Here is a 19,294-nt window from a genome sequence, read left to right as displayed (position 1 = left end):
ACAGCTTTGATTTCTACAGTTATTTTTGTTGTACAAATTGCAAAGCAATGCTAGATGAACAATTGCAGCTGCCTGTGCAATCCATCCTCTCCCACTCACCCCTGGCTCATGAATTGCTGTCCCACCACCAATATTTCTGGATCCGTGGGTGCAGGGCAGTGGTTGGTCACAGGGCAGTTGAGATCTTATTTCTCTTCACCCACTTTTCTTTTGTTCTCCTCCACCCCCAAGATGGGCTCTTTGTAACTCAGGCTAGCATCGAACTCCTGGTCCTCCTGAAGCCCTGCCTCATCATCTGTCTTTTAATGATTAGAAGAAAGGGAAGATCAGCAGTGCCCAGGAAAGAAAGGAGCAAAATGCTCTGGAAAGACATGTTTGCTCTGAGGAGCTGCACACTGGTGTTCATCAGAGCAGAGGGTCTAGCCTGCTGCAGGACACATGCTCTCATGCTTGAGGAGCTCATTAAGGACCCCTCTCTTAAGTGAACACTCTCTGATGTGCAGTGGTCAAAGGCTGGCTGGAGCAATCTCTGATACCAGTGAACTAAAGATCTGAGCTAGTATAGATTGCTCACTGAGATGAGGCCTCCCAGTGAGCCTGGAATGACTTGAAGACATGCAAATATCAGGCTGAGGCTGTGCCTAAGGCTCCCCCTGGTCTGAGGCCATCTCAGCTGGCTGCTATGTATGCCACACGCACGATGCAAAGCCAACATTTCTGGGCTGCAGTGGAGAGCACCAAGCGTGGCATTTGGATTTGATTTTAGCATTTGAGTCACAGCCCAGATGAAAGAACGGAGGGGTGAGGATCAGATCAAGGGTAAGCCAGGGTTTGACAAAGGGTGGGACGGGGGATGGGAATGGCTTCCATCCTGCCATTTTGTCCCTTTATGCCATGTGATAACCCTGATGTGCAGCCAGCATCTTGGTGGGCTCCCCGCCAGCACCGCCACCCCAGTCACTGGTTATGTCATTCTATACCACTGGATTGTTCTGCCCTCTCTTTAGACAACCCACATCTTTCCCCACCAATAACAGTTCTCTGGGTACCTCCTCCACAGAGGGAGGTTCCCTTGCTAATCCCAAGCAGCTTTGAACATTCAGTCTCCTACTGAATGGCCAACACTTCAGGGTTTAATTGATTAAAATCTTAGATCCCTTCCAGCTCTCAAATGGAATCCACAGTATAAAAAAATAGCTGAAAGAGAGCCCATAGTACAGAGAGCTTCCCTATCTTTGAATCCAATGTGCTTCTGTGGATGCATCTTGTGGCAGAGCTGGGCCAAGCTCCTGCTGTGCATGTCTGTGGAGATGAGCACACTGCTGAGCAGAACCAAAGCAGGCGGTGGAGCAACAATTCAGCCACATGCTTCACAGAGTCAGGGAATGAAAAGGCAGGAAGAGCTGGTGATGCCCACCCACTGGCCCCTTCATCACAGACAGACACAAAACAGTCACACAGCCGCTGCTCCAGGGCCAACGTCTAGAGAGATAGTGGGAGGCAGCAAGGGAGGGATTCTTAGTGGAGTGGTTAGAAGAGGAAGGTGGACATGATTAAGAACAAGAACACCTCTAAAGGAAGGTCATGGACATGCAGACAGGGGCCACCAGTGCTGGAGGTCCTTGGAAGGGCAACAGAAGGCAAGCTTTGCAGGATCGCAAGGATCAGGTGAGTAGAAAGGGCAGGAAGGTCAACCTCTGATGAGCACATACTATAGATAAGGGCCTGGAGGGTCAAGCTGTGCCAGGCTTATGATTCCTGACCACACTACGAGGTGAGGATGATAGTCTTCACTGGTGAAAGAGAATGGGGGAATTGATGGACAACTTGCTCCAAGCAACACAGATAGAAACTAGTGGTACTAAGATGTGACTTTACATTTCATACTCTTTCCATAGCCCACTTCCCTCTCATTGTCATGAGTAGTTTGTGCGAGGCCCATGGTCTGTCTCACCAGGTCCTACTGACATTACTTTTGCCTCTTGCAGCTACTCCCAGTGTTCACTATATGTCACTTGCTTGATGCTCTCCCCTGAAATATATGCATATATGCAACAGCATCTTAATCATTCACTTTTCTTGCTTTCTACTACATGATATACATGCTCAACCATTTATATGCAGTCACTGCACAACCTGATGGCCTCCATTGCATTTGTATACATGAACTTCACATCTCCCTCTGTAGCCCAGGCTGGCCTTGAACTGAGGTCTCTCTCAGCCTCCCAAGTGCTGTTCTAGTTGCATTTCTGCTGTTGTATAAATACCAGGTCTAAAAGCAATTTGGTGAGGAAGGGATTCATTTGGCTTACACTTCCAAGTCACAATCTACCATTGAGGGAATGCAGGGCAGGAACTGGAGAGGAGAGCCGCTCACTGGCTCGTGCTAAGTCAGCTTTCTCCTACAGTCCAGGCCACCTTTGTAGGGACGGTGCTGCCAGCATTGGGTGGGCATTCCCACACCAAGCACGACTATCCCTCACAGAAATAGCCAAGGCCAGTCTGATCCAGACAGTTCTTCAGTTGGGGGTTCCCTCTTATCATGTGACTCTAGGTTGTCTCCACTAACCTCCCTTCCTCTTCCCAGTCTGTCTTCTATTTTCATGTCAGATACAAAATCTAGACTCTGCATATAAGAGAAAACATCATTTGCCTTTCTATTTCTGGCTTATTTACTTAACACGATCATCTCCAGTTCCATTCATTTTCCTTAAAATGGCATAATTTCATTCTTTATGGCTTAATAAAAAACACTGTATGCATATACTATATATCCTTTATCTATTTGTCTGCTAATGGACACCTAGGCTGGTTCTGCATCTTGGTTATTGTGAACAGGGCCACAGTGAACACAGCTATGCACGGATCTTTATGGAAGACTCATTTAGATTTCTTTAAGATGAACCCAGGAGTGTACACTCTGCATTTGTAAGATCATCATCCATCTACACTTGGTATATTTTCCAAAGATTTTTATAATGAAAAATTAAACAAAAGCTTAAAGATTCTTACAGTGAATATTGATATGCCTCCTAGCTTGATCCTGACATTCCCAATGCTGCTGCCCATCTACCCTGCTCTCTTTGCTCTTCTAATCATCTGCTTAATTTCCTATCTGGGTGCAGTTTAAATGACAGTGAATCACAGTAAAGTGCTTTCAAATACTTCACAAGGCACATTACTAGCTGGAAAACAATACTTACGCATTTTAGTATAAAATATGTATACAAAAACTACACAAAATGAACTTTACAAATCTTAACATAAACACTGAGTTGGACAGGGACATTGTACTAAAAACCCTGTAGAGAAATAGAAAGTCGAAAAAAAAAGACACTCCCCGCCATTGGTTTTGGCCTCCATGTTGGGGGCAGCCTTTGCTGTGCCTTCTCCCTACAGAGATGACTGAAGCTTTCTAGAAGGTACTTGATCACAGTTGCATGGTGCCTGCCTTTCGTGTGGTTTGCTCTCCCTCACCACAGGCTTTCTGGGCTTCCTGTGTGGTTTGCGTTTAGTTCACACCTGATACTGCAGAGGGCCACGGCATGCAGAGAGCACTGGGCTGATGGCTCACTGCAGCATTAGGAATGATACTGTTGTCCTTGTAGACGTCCCCTATCACCAGATGCTTTCCTTTTTCCCGGGCACATGGGTCACAGTAGAATGATGTATCCACAGTGGGGGTCACAGTGGAATGACATGTCCACAGTAGGAGTCACAATGGAATGACATGTCCACAGTGGGGGGTCACAGTGGGGGAATTACATGCCCACAGTGAGGGTCCTGGCTTCACTGCAACTGCTAGAGGCTTCCCAGGGTGATCACAGGGATACGGTCACCAGCAGTACACAAACCATCTTCACCCTCTACTTCCCCTCAGCATCCGTGAGATCAGTTTTTACCATCTTATCCCTCCTAGTAGTTCCTTATGGTTTAATTCACACTTCCTAAATGACTAGTGATATGAAATATTTCTGATGTGTCTATCATTGAATAAATTCTGTTTACATTTCACCACATTTTTAAATTGAACTATTCATATTGTTTGAGTCAGGGTCTTTGAATATTCTGAACCCCTTCTCAGCCATGTGAGGTGAGCCTCACCTGCTCATCGCCTTCGTGTCTTCTGACGAGTGGGGGTGTGAAATTGAGAAGCCTAATGGGGTTTTGTTCATTCTGTGACTGTTGTTTTCTGTCACCTGCTGTCCTAACTTAGGAAGACACTCTGTGCTCCTCTTACTGGCGCACAGCCTCCACTGCCATTTCTTGGGTTTGGCACTGGAGTTGAGAGTAATTTTCCCCAGATGCAGCTCAGTGCATCAGCTCCATTTGCTGGAGAGACTGTCTTTCCCCAGTATATGGTGGGATGTCTCTGCCAGAGTCAATAACAGCATAAGCAGGACCTGTCTTTTGGCTCCCACTCTGCTCCAGCATTCCCCATTTGTTCCCAGAGGCCAGAGCTCTCTGTGCAGCCCAGGCAGGCCTGGGACTCCTGGTCCCCCTGTCCTAACCTCCCAAGTGCTGGGATTCCAAGCAATTAGCCATGATTATTATGGCTTTAATGAGGCCTGGAGACAGGTTTTGTGTGTTTGTCAATGGGGTTTTTCTTTACTAAGACCGCTTTACATATTCTGGGTTAAGGGTCAGCATTATTATTATTGTTGTTATTATTATATTGTGTATGGGTGTTTTGCCCACATGTATATCTGTATCACATACATTCTTGTTGCACATGGAATTCAAAAGAGGGCATCAGATCCTCTGTAACTGGAGTTACAGATTGTTGTGACACATGGGTGCTGAGAATTGAACCCTGGTCCTCTGGAAGAGAAGCCAGTGCTCTTAACCACTAAGCCATCTCTCTAGTGCCAGTGCTCTCATTTTAAAGGACAGACAGTACTTTAGGGTTGTGGCCACAGGGCATCTGTCACAGCCATTCATGCTGCTGTGCATGAGGCAGACAGAGGCCTCAGGCTACCCGTGGAAAGGGCCTGCTCTGCTCTTTTCTGGAAGACTTCGTACAAATTGTTCAACTTTTTTTTTCTTGTGCTGGAGACTGAACCCAGGGCTTTTGCACACCAGCTAAGCTCAGTCCTGCGGGCTTTTTTCTGAAATACTCCACAGAATTCATTAGGAAAATCACCTAGGCCTTCAGTGAATTTACTCTACGAGTTAGTTATAGTGCGTGATAAGGACTTTAGTTTCTGTATCTGATCCAGGGCCATTCATATTCTGTTTGATGTAGTGTTGGCTTTGGTAGAATGAGATTTTAAGGACTCTCTGCATTTCATCTTAGTTGCACATTTGGTTCAAAGTTCATAACGTTCTCCTACCCTCATAAGGCCACAAGATTGACTGACGCTTCTCCAGCCCCATGGTCTTAAAATGTATTTCTCTCTCTCCTTTTCCTGGTCTTATGAAGCTTTCATTGTAAATACCACAGAGAAATCTGACTTTTGTTTTATATATAAATGTGTGTGTGTGTGTGTGTGTGTGTGTGTGTGTGTGTAATTTCATATACTTAAAAAAATAAGAAAATTACTCTTAGCAACATTCTGCTACACCCACAGATCAGTGCTTACTCAGCCATCACCAGAAAAGCTTCCTCCTACAATTATTGGGAACTAATAACAGAGACCCACAACTGGATAGCGTGCAGAGAATGAGAGACTTTGGAGCACTCAGTCCTAAATGGGGTGTTTCCATCAGACCCCACCCCTCAGGGCTCTGGGAGCTGTGTGGAAGAGAGGGAAAGACTGTAAGAGCCAGAGGGGATGGCGGGCACCAAGGAAACGAGGCCCTCTAAATCAATGCGATCGATGGACATATGAACACACACGGACTGCGGCAGCATGCACAGGTCTAAGCCAGATGGGGTTCGAGAACTGAGAGGAGAAGTGGACATGTCTGGGTCAGGGAAGTTCCTATCCCTGACCCAGAAACGGGAAAATTCCGTTTCTCCACTGGCATCTCGCTGCTATACAAACCACACTTAAGGACGGCCCCGCACCCAGCAGTAGATGGACAACACAACAAACTCAACGGCGTATCTGTAGGCTTTTTGTCTCATATTGCTTTGCTGGGCTTTTTTTTTTTTTTTTAAACTGGTCTTTTGCTTGTATATCATGGTTTCTGATTTTGTGTTCTGATACGGGTTTTTTTTTATGTGTATGGGTTTTTTTATTTCTTTTTTTTTTTTTTTTTTTTTTTGTCTGCTTTGTTTTGTAAAGAGAAGGAAAGAAGGTGTGGGGTCGGGAGGTGGGGAGGCTCTGGGAGGAGATGGGGAAGGAAAACATGATCAGAATATATTGTCTATAAAACACATTTTCAATAGAAAAAGGAAAAGAAAGACCTAGCTTTAGCCTTCTCCTTTTATGTTCCTTTTCTGAAAACTTGCTCTCCTGGTTCGCATTTACCTCTGGCCTGAAGAGTGGGTGCTGCTGATCCCAGCTTCCTCAGGCTAAGAGCAGCTCTATTTTGCTTTTATTCTTGGAGGTTTTGTTCTCAACACTTCTCTTTCCAGCCTGTTGCGGACGGGCCTCCACCGCATCTTCCTGATGACAGCTGCTGTGGGCCTTCTCCTCTGCTGCATTTGGGGTCCTCACAGCCTCGTTTACAGGAGTCTGCTGCCGCTCTCCTCTTACTGGTTCTTGCGGTTCTCTGGCATCTTGGGTTCTTCTCTCAGCTCTGAAGGTCGGTGCTCCCATCCACCTGCCTCCCAACCTGCTTGTTCCCCATTATTTTTCTACATGTGTTAAACACCCATTCACTGGACTCTTCACCTCAGAGGCCATACTGTCAGACATAGAGCCTTTATTGTTATTTTTAGAAGTTTCTGGTTCTATGATGAAACCTTTGACATTTTTTGTTCACTTATGAATACAGTTCCTTGTGTATGGTGATAACTGCTGGAAAACCCTTGCCTGTGATTTTCAACTTCTGAGTCATCTCAGGAATGGTAATAGTTGGCTGCCTTTCTTTTAAAACATGAGTTATATTTTCCCAAATTTTTTGTATTGCAAAGACTTTTATAATTGCAGGCATATGGTGTTATTATCATATGAATTCTGTCATATTAGTCTAAAAAGTACCATTTTCTTTCCAAAGCAAGCACTGACCCTGAATGGGCTCTAGTGTGAGCTGCTCTGCTGGGCTCCAGTGTGAGCCCTCTGCAGGGCTGTAGTGTAAATGCTCTGCTGGGCTCCAGTGTGAGCACTCTGCTGGGCTCCAGTGTGAGCTGCTCTGCTGGGCTCCAGTGTGAGCTGCTCTGCTGGGTTCCAGTGTGAGCTGCTCTGCTGGGTTCCAGTGTGAGGTGCTCTGCTGGGCTCCAGTGTGAGGTGCTCTGCTGGGCTCCCGTGTGAGGTGCTCTGCTGGGCTCCAGTGTGAGGTGCTCTGCTGGGCTCCAGTGTGAGGTGCTCTGCTGGGCTCCAGTGTGAGGTGCTCTGCTGGGCTCCAGTGTGAGGTGCTCTGCTGGGCTCCAGTGTGAGGTGCTCTGCTGGGCTCCAGTGTGAGGTGCTCTGCTGGGCTCCAGTGGGAAGCAGCTTATTCTCAGTCTAGTTCATATATACTTGGCTAAGATTTCTCCCTTGTCAATGACTCTGGGCTCAGCATGGTAGCTCACAGCCACACAAGTGGCTGCCCCTCACTGGCATTTACCCCCTGTCTGCTGCCTGCTTGGATGCCAATTGTCTTGTTTCTGGGATCAAATGTCTGACAAAAGCAACTGAATTAAGAGAGGGAGGATCTATTCTGGTACAATCCATGGTGGGACTCAGGTGACAGGAACATGCGACCACCAGTCACGTGGCATCTGCAGTCAGGAGACAGGGTGGACAGGAAGTGGGGACAGACTGCCAAACCTCAAAGCCCACTTCCCAGTTACCACTTCCTCCAGTGAGGCTCCACCTCCTAAAAGTTCCCACTGCCTTCTAAGACAGCAGCACCAGTTTGGGGACTAGGTGTTCAGACACATGAGCCTATGGGACACAGAGTTCCTATTCAGACCACGATGGCTTCAGGTTTACTCTCACTGTATAGGAGCTGAGGAAGACAGTGTTCCAGAGTGTCATGGAAGCTCCTAGTCCATCTCTGTTAATACTGCTGCCAGCCTCAGGCAACATCCGAAAGGTCTCAAACGCAGGAAAACTATCAGGGCTCTGAAGAGCTTGGTAGATCATCCTACAGGCCTACACCCACAGCCAGTGCTCCATCAGAAGACTGGGGGCCGCTCAGACTTGAGCTCGGGGCCTGACTCTGACCTCAGATTACTGCAGTGATTAAAACAGCCTCTCCAGCACCGTGACAGGGACCCTGTCCTGCTCAGTGTCCATAGCCAAGCCTGGTTCAAGGCTGAGCAAAAATCGACATTATGCAGGGCAGCCCAGGGAGCTGTGTATAAGACGACAGGTCCTGTCTGTGTCTGAATGGGAACAGGTGATACTGAAGGAATGCTGGGGCTTTTCTATGATGCTAGGGTTTCACAGGAAATCTTTTTATTTCAAGAAATATCTAGGGCAATACATTTGCATTTTGAAAATGATTCTTCACACTAAAGAACTTTTGTTTCTCAATGAGAAGCCATTCTCCTGTTCTCAGATTCACTGTCCTGAGATATTGTAATTGATGGATGTGTCTGACTGCTGAGGAACAGAATATTTCTCTATTCCCATCTTCACATTTTTCTTTCTTCTGCTGTACTCCTAAGGTCAGTGAGACAGAAGAATAAATACCTAGTAGGCCAAATGGAAGTTGTAGAAGAGGAAATAAAAGTCTACCTCAGTTTCCAAAGGGATAGCAGCATTTGGGAGGATAGTAATGGAGGCTTTGTGCTTGGCTTCCTTTTTACCCTCAACAGTGTGTGAGTACGCGACTTCCTAGCCCTAGACGGCCTTCCAGCATCTGACTTTGAGAGCCTTTTTCCAAAGCCACATTTAAATTCTATGTCCATGGTTCAGGCAGCTGGGGGCCCTGGGCAACTCAGCAAACCATACTGAGCCTCAGCTGGATGCTTGGGCGCAAGAGCAACACTACCTTGGGGTGCAGCCACACTAAGCAGGTTCAGGCACCTTAGTCTAGAGAGAAGAAGGCTTCAAAGGGGCCGTTTATCTCTTCTTTAGCCAGAAAGAGGAGAAGAGCATTAGCTGGTCACAGCAGGCACCGCCCAGCCAGCGACTCCTGAGTTGCCGGTCACTGCGGCTGCTCACCAGAGCCCAGGGAGATCAGTGTCGAGTGTTACCACTCCAGGCCAAGCAAGAGGACGAGCCCCACACTTCTCTCCCTCTTTACAACACTTCCAACTATAATTCTATGTCTTTTAAAGGCAGCCACTCTACATCCAAGACCACTGTAGTTCAAAGTCCCTATTCACTGTAAACCTTTTTATCTCTAGGGCTCAAAACTCAACATTGAACCAAAGCAAGAGGAATCAGGCAGGAAGAAGAATACAAAAATATGAAAAAAAAAATTACACAGTAGCCATGCTGGATTGAAACTCAGCACTCTGAGCACACACATACACCCCTTGCTGTGCTCAGTGTCTCCCACCTGTAGCCTCCTTTGGAAATGGTGATCTTTCTTACCAGCAGTCAGGCTCGTTCAAGCATGGCCCAGAACCTTCCCCAGCCACAGCTACTCATTGTGAATATACAGTACTGCTGTGGGGTAGGGGGAGGACAGTGCAGGTCAGTGAATATTCTGAGTGACCGTTCCAGGAACTGTACTGGGGAAAGTGGACAAGCCAGTCCTCATCTCAGTGGGCTTCCCGGTCCCACAGGAGACAGATATTGCTAATCAAACCCTTAGAGTAACCAGCACAACACTGTGAGTGGGGATGGTTGAAAGGGCAGACGCAGGTCTGAGAGAAGAAGACAGGGAGGAAATCCACACAGAAAAAGTACTCACATCTAATGCAATCTTCTCTGTAACAACCCCTTAGATTTCCGGAGTTCTCTACCAGGCTGTGGTATTGGGAGCATCGCCACAGAAGAAAAGATGGCATCTAGTGGAGAGTGTCACCTGGTCTCTCCTCCTCAGCCCCGTGGAGGAAGGTGACCTCCAACCTTGAAAGGAGAATCAGCAGCAAAGGCCGCAGTTCAGCCTCCCTAGTCTAGACCATGGGCCAGGCCCCAGTGGCAGGATGTGTCTGCCTGCATCTGGCTTGGGCAGAGGCACCACTGTTGCTTGGTCTACCTGTGAGGCAGGAGGTGGGGGAAGCCGGGATGCCAGGCCTGACAGTGCTGGTGCCGTACACCGGAGCCAGCAGAAGTGGGGGGCTTTGCCCATCTCTAAAAGCAGTCCTCTTCCTTAGGTCTGCCTGGAAATGGAGTCTGACCTCACAGTGTTCCTAAGTTAGCAGGGAGTACATAAATTAAGAAAGGACCAGCTGTGATTCAAACGTCGTCTTCACTGTCCAGCAGTTTTTAACGAAGTGACAGGACCCTAAATCAGTTCTGCCTGGCACTGCTTATTAGCTGCAAATTGTCCTGCATCTGTCTGTCAGAAGCAGGAAGGACATCTCATTGCTTCTAACGCCTCAAGTCCTAATATGTAGTGGGCATCAAAGGGTTTCCCATGCTCGCCTTAGAGTGGAGCTCACAGTGTGGCTGTTCACTCAGGTCCCATCACTGCCTGTCTGCTCTGCTCTGTCCACCCTGGCGAGTGTCCAGGAGATCACTGTACTTTCATGGCATTCACAAGGGGACAAGTAGGTAGGAAGAGGCTGGAGAAACACATGAAGTAGCTATGAAGAATGTGCTACCACTGTGTCATGCTAACTGCGCACTCAGGAGAAGGTGTGGTTCTCAGTCCCAGCCTCCAGTGGATGGTGCTTTCTCCCTCACTTGTCTATTTGCTCGGCCTCTCTCCAGGGCCTTCCTGCCCACTTGCATTACTGACTTCTGGCTCCCTGTGCTGTGTACTGCTGACCCTGGCTGAGATGGAGGGGAGGGGCAGGCATCCTCTGCTTCAGCAAGCTTAACCCACGTGTGGGTTCCTGCCTTCATCACATGCAAAAGACTTCTAGAAAAGGCCATGCCATGTAGGGTGGAGTGTAGGGGACCCTGTGACAGCAGCAGCAGAAATCAAACAGCAAACTCAGGCTCCCTGGAATACCTTCCCCCTGCCTCAGCGGCTGCTCCAGTCAGCAGCTCACACAGCCTCAAGTACTCACTTTCTTCTCCGGTTCTCTGAAAACCCAGATTGGAGAGTCAGGAACCTAAAAGCAGTTTCTGGTACATTCCACTCATTCCTGCAGCTGGATTTACTCAGGGCTCTGGTTCCTAGTATGGCATCTCCTTTGAAGAGACCTTCAGATCGGAACCAGCCTGGACAGGTCAGCTCCTAGATGTGGCCACAAGCCAGTTCCCACAGACACTATGCGAGCAACACCTCCACCCCACATACCTGGGAGCTCCTCTTTGATTTTTGTTTATGTTGTTGAGACAGGGCTTCACTTAGCCTAGACTGGCCTTGAATTCCTCATGCTCTGCTTCAGTCTCCAGGTGTTTAGACTGTAAGCATGGACCACCACACCTGGCCTTGGTGCTGACAAGAAGGGGTCTCAGAAGGTTGAGTGAGGTTATGACCCCCACAACAGCCTCTTCCTCCCTGCCAGGCACCAGGGAGGACCTGCCTATGCTGCCCCCTTTCCCCTTGGCCTTCAGGGCCCAGCTCACATGTCTGCTGAAGTCCCTCTAACCGTTACCTTGGCCTTGATTAGACAAAGGGAACATGGCCTTGTTCAGCCTCACACAGCAAGCCCCAGGTGATGGCAACTCCTGTGTCCATCTCATGCCACACACTGAGTGCTGAGCCATTGCAAGACAGGAACCGGGGCCCTCCAGCCTCAGCCCTAGCACAGGCCACAAGCTCACAGAACATTTCCAAAGCAGCATGACCGATAGTCAGGTACAAATGCCAAAAGGTACCAACCCATGTGTTCTCAATGGTGTTCTGGCAAGGATTTTGGTGAAAAGAAACACTGGTCTCACAAAGTAACCCTTACCAGTGCAAATTGATTGGGGTGCTATGGTTACCCTTGGGCAGTTGTGCCCAAAATACCTGTGAGAAAATCTTAAGAGGAAACTGATCCTGGCTCATAGCTTCCAAAGGTTCAGTCTGTGACTGCTTTCCCACACACTTGGGACACAGTTGGAGAAAGTTTCTTTGACTCTTAAAGACAGGAAGTGGAGAGTAAGGGGGACCTGGTGATCACCTACAGCCTTCAAGTTTCCTCCAGTGACACCCACCTCCTAAAGCTTCCAAAGTTTCATGAAACAATGGAACAAGTGTTCACCACATGAGCCTGTTGTGGGCAGTGCATAGTCAAACCACGGGAAGGTAACAAAACGCCAGATACAGATATCTAGAAAGAGCTCTATAAACCCCTAAAGACCCATAATAACTTGGATGGGGCTCAAGACCTAGCAAGGACACAGTAGCCTAGCCTTGGTACCTGCTGAATAGGTACCAGCAGTCATGTGACTTGGCCTGTCAATTTATCAGCAGGTCTCACCTGTAATCTGAACATGGGTAATGACACTAATCATGGCACCTTTCCCTCATTCCTTGCTTTATTCAGTAATTTTTAAACAACGTAATAAGCAACCCTTGATACACAACTACTAGGCTCTTGGGAACAGCATGCACTATTAGTCCCTCTGGCTGAGCCCATCCCCTGCCCGTACAGCCTAAAGTAGGGACCTGGACTAACTTCAGAATCCTCACTTCCAGGCTGTACTTTCTATACAGGGTCATGGTATCTGTCTGCATTTCGAAAGGTATCTATCTACTTTTGTGTATGTCTCTACTAAAAGATGCAGTTGACCTGGGGCACTTCATTTTCACATCTTTTGAAAGCTGTCTGCTGCTCTGCTTTGGTTAAAAGTGTTTCCAGCACCTGGGACATTGTTTATAGATCTGCTCTGTAGCCTTTGAACACACCTAGGAAATGCCTTCTAAGCAGTTATCTGTCCTCCTACAGCTCAAGGATTCAGCAATGAACCTGCATCACCTCCCATGCTTGGTATCATCAGCTGTTAATGCCCATCTCCTTCTAGGAGTGTTGCAGCCATGCGGCATGTGTGAACCAGCACAGCTCAGTCAGTGCCTGAGATAAAATGTGCTTGATTACAAAAGAACTCATACTACAGGAACCCAGAAAATCAGGAAGAGGGGAGCCTGACAGCAGTCACCTCCCAAGGCCTGGCATTTCTTTACAATGGAGGAATACATTCCCCTTAGCTGGGCAGTCTACACCTGTTTAGTCACAGTCTGTGGGAGCCCTCCTTCCACCCAGCCACGGTTATACCCAGCCACCAGTGTTCCCAGAGTCCCCAGACTGCCACAGCTCTAGTCCAGGTGCCCAGAGAGCAACTTCTACATAACAAGCCTGGCTCCTTTTCAGAGTTACAGTGAAGATGTCTAGAAGTCTGGGCATCTCCCTCTAGGGAAGCCGGCCTCTTCTGATCTAGGGTAGGAGTTCCCACCAAGCACTGAACAAAGCCATTCTTTTACTTTAAAACCTATGTTAGGAATCTTCAGTTCAGCAGCAGAGTGCCATCAAGGACAGAGGTGGGCACCAGGGCTGCCCGTGCAGAACTGCACCAAGGCATATAGATGTAGTTTCCAGGGGCCACCATGAGAGAGAAAAAACCATGACTATATGCCAGTGTGGACAGTCCTGCATGCAGCATTTTCTTGTTGGAGAATATCATTTTAAGGTGTTACTTTTGTTTATGTTGCATTTGTTTAACTCTGTGAAGCTGTGTTACTGTGCCTGTCTAAAACACCTGATGGTCTAATAAAGAACTGGACAGCCAATAGTGAGGTAAGAGAAAGGATAGGTGGGGCTGGCAGGCAGAGAGAATGTATAGAAGGAGAAATCTGAGAGGAGAGGAAATCTAGGAGCCAGAGAAGGAATGAGAGAGAAGGAGGAGGACATCAGGAGCCAGCCACCCAGCTACACAGCAAGCCACAGAGTAAGAGTAAGATTTACAGAAGTAAGAGAATGGGAAAAGCCCAGAGGCAAAACTTAGATGGGATAATTTAAAGTTAAGGAAAGCTGGCAAGAAACAAGCCAAGCTAAGGCTGGACATTTATGATTAAGAATAAGCCTTTGTGTGTGATTTATTTGGGAGCTGGGTGGCGGGGCCCTCCAAAAGAGTAAAAAAAAAAATTTTCTGGTGATCTAATTTCAAATTCTTGCCACCTTTCTATGGGTCAAGTTCTACCCAGTTAAGAAAAGGAAAGCTGTCTTGGGCATCACCATCCTCTGGAGAGATGCACACATGCCGTTTATAAAGCAAAATCAGTGCCATCATTAGGCACCATGGAGGGTGTGAGTGCTGCTGTGGACTCCACAGATCAGCTCACCCCGTGGAAGCCATGGAGATTTTCACTCTGAAGTTTGCTAGACCATCACAGGGTAGAAAGAAGGATGAGTAGACAGGACGGCATCTCCCTCACACTTAGTCCTTCACATACTGAAGAAGCACGGGCCCTGAGGAGAGGACACTGGGCAGAGCTTCAGAAAGCCTCACTGGAGAGCATCTCTGAGGGCTCTGAAGGTGGAGACTGTGTGCCCAGCATGACTAGGACATCAGGGTGGACAAGGATGCCATGACAGGGCAGAAGAGCTGCCCAAGTGGCAGGCTGGGTCCCACTACACAGGGGTGGGAAGGCAGACAGGAACCCAGAGTCCATCAGAACCCGGGCAGCAGTTAGCTGTGTGGGAGAGCAGGGAAACTGTGACAAATATAGCCCTGACAGGCCGCCCTGACAGGAGGGTGGCAAAAGCACATGGGAGAGGGACTGGACAGGGAATCAGGAGATGACCTGGGCTGGGATACAGATGACAGTGGAGTGACCTGCACTGGATGGATTGAAAGTGCATCTGAAGTGTGCTTTCACTGAAGGCTAGTGCAAATCTACCACATACTACACCACACATATGCACGCACACACATACCACACATACAACCACATACACACAGGACTCACACATACACACCACACATACACAAACACACACACACACAGAGGACTCACACAGAGGACTCACACACACACAGGACTCACACATACACACCACACATACACAAACACACACAGAGGACTCACACACCACACATACACACACAGGACTCACACCACACACACACACACACACACACACACACATACAGAGGACTCACACACACACATACAACCCCACACACAGGACACACACACACACCACACATACACACACACATTCAGAGGACTCACACACACACATACAACCCCACACACAGGACACACACACACACCACACATACACACAGAGGACTCACACACACATACAGAGAACTCACACACACAGAGGACTCATACACATACACCACACACACACACACACACACACACACACACACACAGAGGACTCACTACCCAAACTAGCACACTGCAGCAGCACTGCAGGTAACCGAGTATCACAGGCAGCAGCACCGCAGGGTAACCGAGTATCACAGGCAGCAGCACCGCAGGGTAACTGAGTATCACAGGCAGCAGCACTGCAGATAACCGAGTATCACAGGCAGCAGCACCGCAGGTAACTGAGTATCACAAGCAGCAGCACCGCAGGGTAACTGAGTATCACAGGCAGCAGCACTGCAGGGTAACCGAGTATCTCAGGCAGCTGCACCGCAGGGTAACCAAGTATCACAGGCAGCAGCACCGCAGGTAACCGAGTATCACAGGCAGCAGCACCACAGGTAACCAAGTATCACAGGCAGCTGTACCGCAGGGTAACCGAGTATCACAGGCAGCAGCACCGCAGGGTAACCGAGTATCACAGGCAGCAGCACCGCAGGGTAACCAAGTATCACAGGCAGCAGCACCGCAGGGTAACTGAGTATCACAGGCAGCAGCAATGTGTCATGACTCTGGGTGCTGCTGTGTTCTGGGTCTTAGAGGCGGTTGCTCGTGGAACTGAAGCTGTAAATGCACCCCTCTCCTCTTCCACCCCGCCCCCGTCTAACCTGAAGTCTATTCCACCTGGGGTTCTGGTTTCAGCCTAACAGTCTGGCTTTTTTCATGGGCAGAATGTGGTATATGACAGGATCTCTTTATTTTTTAAGGGTGGATATTATTTCACTGAATGTACATACCACATTTTCTTACATCTTCACCCCTAGAAGGACCCTTAGGTACCTCCCACCTCTTGGGTATGGGAACAGTGCTACAATGAACATGGTGCGCACATGTTTCTTTCAGGGGTGTCTCCAATTCTTACAATGTAACACCTAGAAGTAGGATTGTTGTGTTCCATGTTATTGTATGTTTAGTCTTCCGAGGGACCCCTGCACTGTTTCCCTTGGTAGTTACACTGTTTCACTCTCCAGTAAACACCACATAGGGCTCTAGCTTCTCATCCAGGTCCTCACCATTTGTTACTTTTGCATGTTTCCAATGTGTAAGGTGGCTTCCCACAGACACTTGATTTATGTCGCTCTAGCAGTGCCGGGCATCTTTTAATGTTTGCTGACTGTTTGTGTTTCTCGGGAGAAATGTGATTCAAACTTCTGCCCATTTTACACTGGATTGTAGCTTTCTGGTTTATTCTGCATCTTCTGCCCTTTTCCCTGCAGCTATTCCAAGTCCTACATGTCCTCTCTAGATTTTGTTTCTATTCTTTGTTTTCTTGTAATTTTATGACTTTGGGTCTTAAGTCAGGTCCCTAACCGTCTGGAGTGAGTTTCTCTAAGGTACCAGGAAGGGCTCAATGCATTCTTTTGCAAGTGATACTTGGGGTTCTATGTCTTTCCATTTACTCGTGGCTTCCTTAATTCCTTTCAATAATGTTTGCAGTGCGTGATGTGTGGATCTTTTCTCAGTTCCATTCAGCCTAGCTGCTTTGATGTGACTGTAACTAGATGGTCATGATCTCCCCTCAGACAGTTTGTCAAGAGCATACAGAAACTGGACCCTGGGGTGACAGCTCAGAACCCTGCAACCTGGTTGAATCCGTGTTATATCTGCGTTACCTGGGACTTTAGGGGATCAATCTTTCAAGTTTCCCTTCCTGCTTTCATGTCCTCCCTGGCCTGACTGTCCTGATGGGAACAGTGGCAGGAGACGGCATCCCCTTCTGCTGACTCCAGCAGGCGTGCTGGAGGGTGATGTTAGCTGAGGATGTAACAATGGTGAGGGCCTCTCTGTTCTTCTTTCATACTTTCATCACTGAGGGTGTCACAAAGCATCTTTTCCACATCAGCTGGGCTGAGAGTGTGTCTCTGCCCTCCTGTTAATGTGCATTATATAAATTTTCGGGTTCTGAACCATTCTTGCCTTCTGAAAACCAGCCCCATGATTTGGTCAGGGCATGGCATCCTTTCCATGGATGTTGAATTGGTTCTGGTGTTTTCTGAGGCACCTGTAGTCACAGTAAGGACATCTGTGTTGTTTTGGTGTCAGGATAAGTCTGACCATGTAAATGTATCTGAACTGACTCTTTCCTTACAGTTGCTGAGAGCTGCTTTTGCTCCTCTGTATGAGGTGGCGATGACCAACAATGAAATTGTCTGGCCTTGGACTTGCCCCTTCATGAAGAGTTAGGTACCGATTCGGTCTCCTAACTATAGATCTGCCCAGATGTTTTATTTCTACCAAAATTCCATGGCAGCTTGTTCAAACTTGAACTTTATAGGGAGATCCCACATTTACTTATGGGTCAGAAAGCAGGAAGGGAATAATCGCAGGTGACTGTGGGTCATACCTGGGCTGCAAAGAGGGTGCCCAAAGAAACTCAAATAGAGCTTAAGCTTTAATCTGTTTGTGCAGAGAGTGCATACAAATGGTACCAGAGGAAGTTAGTTTACGCTGTTTGTGCAGAGAATAGATACAAAGGATGGCTGAGAGGAAGTTAGCTCGGATTGTTTGTATGGAGATTAGAGACGAATGGTGAGGAAGTAAGTTAGCTCAAGTTATTTATGCTAAAATAAGATGCTAAACACAGGAAATGATGTCAGGGTATAGACAACTTGTAAACAGGGTGACCTTTAAAATGATTGGATGGTTCCTTCATCCCCTCCCAGGGTTCTGAGGTTTTCTGGTATAAAAGAGGCTTACTGCCTATCAATAAAGGAGTTCTTGCTTGACTTGACTCCCCGCTGCGTCTGATTGTCTCCGGGTAAGAGGGAGGCTGGGGAACCTGCGAGCAGGCGTGCACTTGCCTTTCCTCAGTTCCAGGCCACCTCTTCACAGATGACCTAAGTTCCCGGTGGGGCAGGTCCCCACAGGTGATGATCATTTTGTCTTCAGCCACCGTTTTGTGACAGTACAGGAACTAAGATAAGGCCCGGAGCAGACTGGGGACTCTGCATATTTCAGACTGGGGATCCGTAGACGGCAGCGTGTTCTGTGTCTGCCCTCTAGACAGGACATGGCCCCACCATGTTGAAATCAGAGCAGCTGTGACTGTCTGCAGACAACCTTCACAAGAAACCTTCCCTCCTGAGGGAAGAGGGTGTCATCTGCCCCTCACCTGAGATTCCTGCCACCACTCCAACTGGTCCCCAAATGCATATGGTCTGGGATGCTAGTATATACAGGAGGTAGAAGGTCAGCTGGAGTGGGGACACCAGGGATGCAGCTTTCATGAGCTGTCATCCATGTTGGGATGGATCCTTGGTGATGTAGCTGTCAGAGAGACACCTGTGCCCCTTAGGTGACCCAAAAGAATCACTAGTTCCCACATGTACTTGCATGTTCTGTTGTATCCTGTCGGCATGTAGAGATAGACATGTTAACATGGCACTAGGAAGTCTCCGCAGCATGCCCAGACAGAGGTGTTCATAGCTCTGGTGAGATGGAGGAGCTGAGGTGCAGTGGTGGAGGCAGGGGGCAGGGTGGGACAGAGAGGAGGACATGGCAGCTGAGGCATGCATCTTGTTGGACAGGGGCACTGGGGCAAGAATGGAAAATAAAAGCACAGCATCTGCTAGGACCAGATATGGTGCTGGGCTCCCAAACCTGTGCTTTATTCTTTGTGCAGTGAAATTGCAGGAAGGTTTCTGTATTTTCTTTTGGATGGTGAAAGTTTTTTGTGGTTATTTATTTCTAACTTAAAAAGTAACATATGGCCACTGTAAAAAACACATACAAACATGCACAATAACCTCGAACTGATGAAAAGAGTAATAAACACAGGAAACATTCCAGTCCTACTCTCCAGGTACAGGACGGCCCATCTTCTTGTGTGTGTATTGCACATGCACACTTCATTCATTATAATTCTGTACTCTACTTCCTGTCTAGT

General features: G+C 47.9%; 1 protein-coding gene and 1 long non-coding RNA gene across 5 annotated transcripts in view; one reads left to right on the top strand and one right to left on the bottom strand.

The window, feature by feature from the left end:
• Window positions 1–18,139, top strand: part of LOC128120709 (uncharacterized) — a 51,196-nt gene extending 33,057 nt beyond the window's left edge. The window contains exons 3-4 of the long non-coding RNA XR_008221935.1: window positions 6,524–6,693; window positions 9,935–18,139. This is a non-coding gene — a long non-coding RNA (uncharacterized LOC128120709). The remainder of the gene's footprint in view (window positions 1–6,523; window positions 6,694–9,934) is intronic.
• Window positions 1–19,294, bottom strand: part of Ttc28 (tetratricopeptide repeat domain 28) — a 432,623-nt gene that overhangs the window by 36,042 nt on the left and 377,287 nt on the right. The window lies entirely within an intron of this gene.

The sequence above is a fragment of the Peromyscus californicus genome, unplaced genomic scaffold (assembly GCF_007827085.1).
Source record: "Peromyscus californicus insignis strain IS unplaced genomic scaffold, ASM782708v3 Scaffold_2__1_contigs__length_46816999, whole genome shotgun sequence".
Taxonomy (NCBI): Eukaryota; Metazoa; Chordata; class Mammalia; order Rodentia; family Cricetidae; genus Peromyscus; species Peromyscus californicus.
This window is presented reverse-complemented; position numbering and strand designations above follow the sequence as displayed.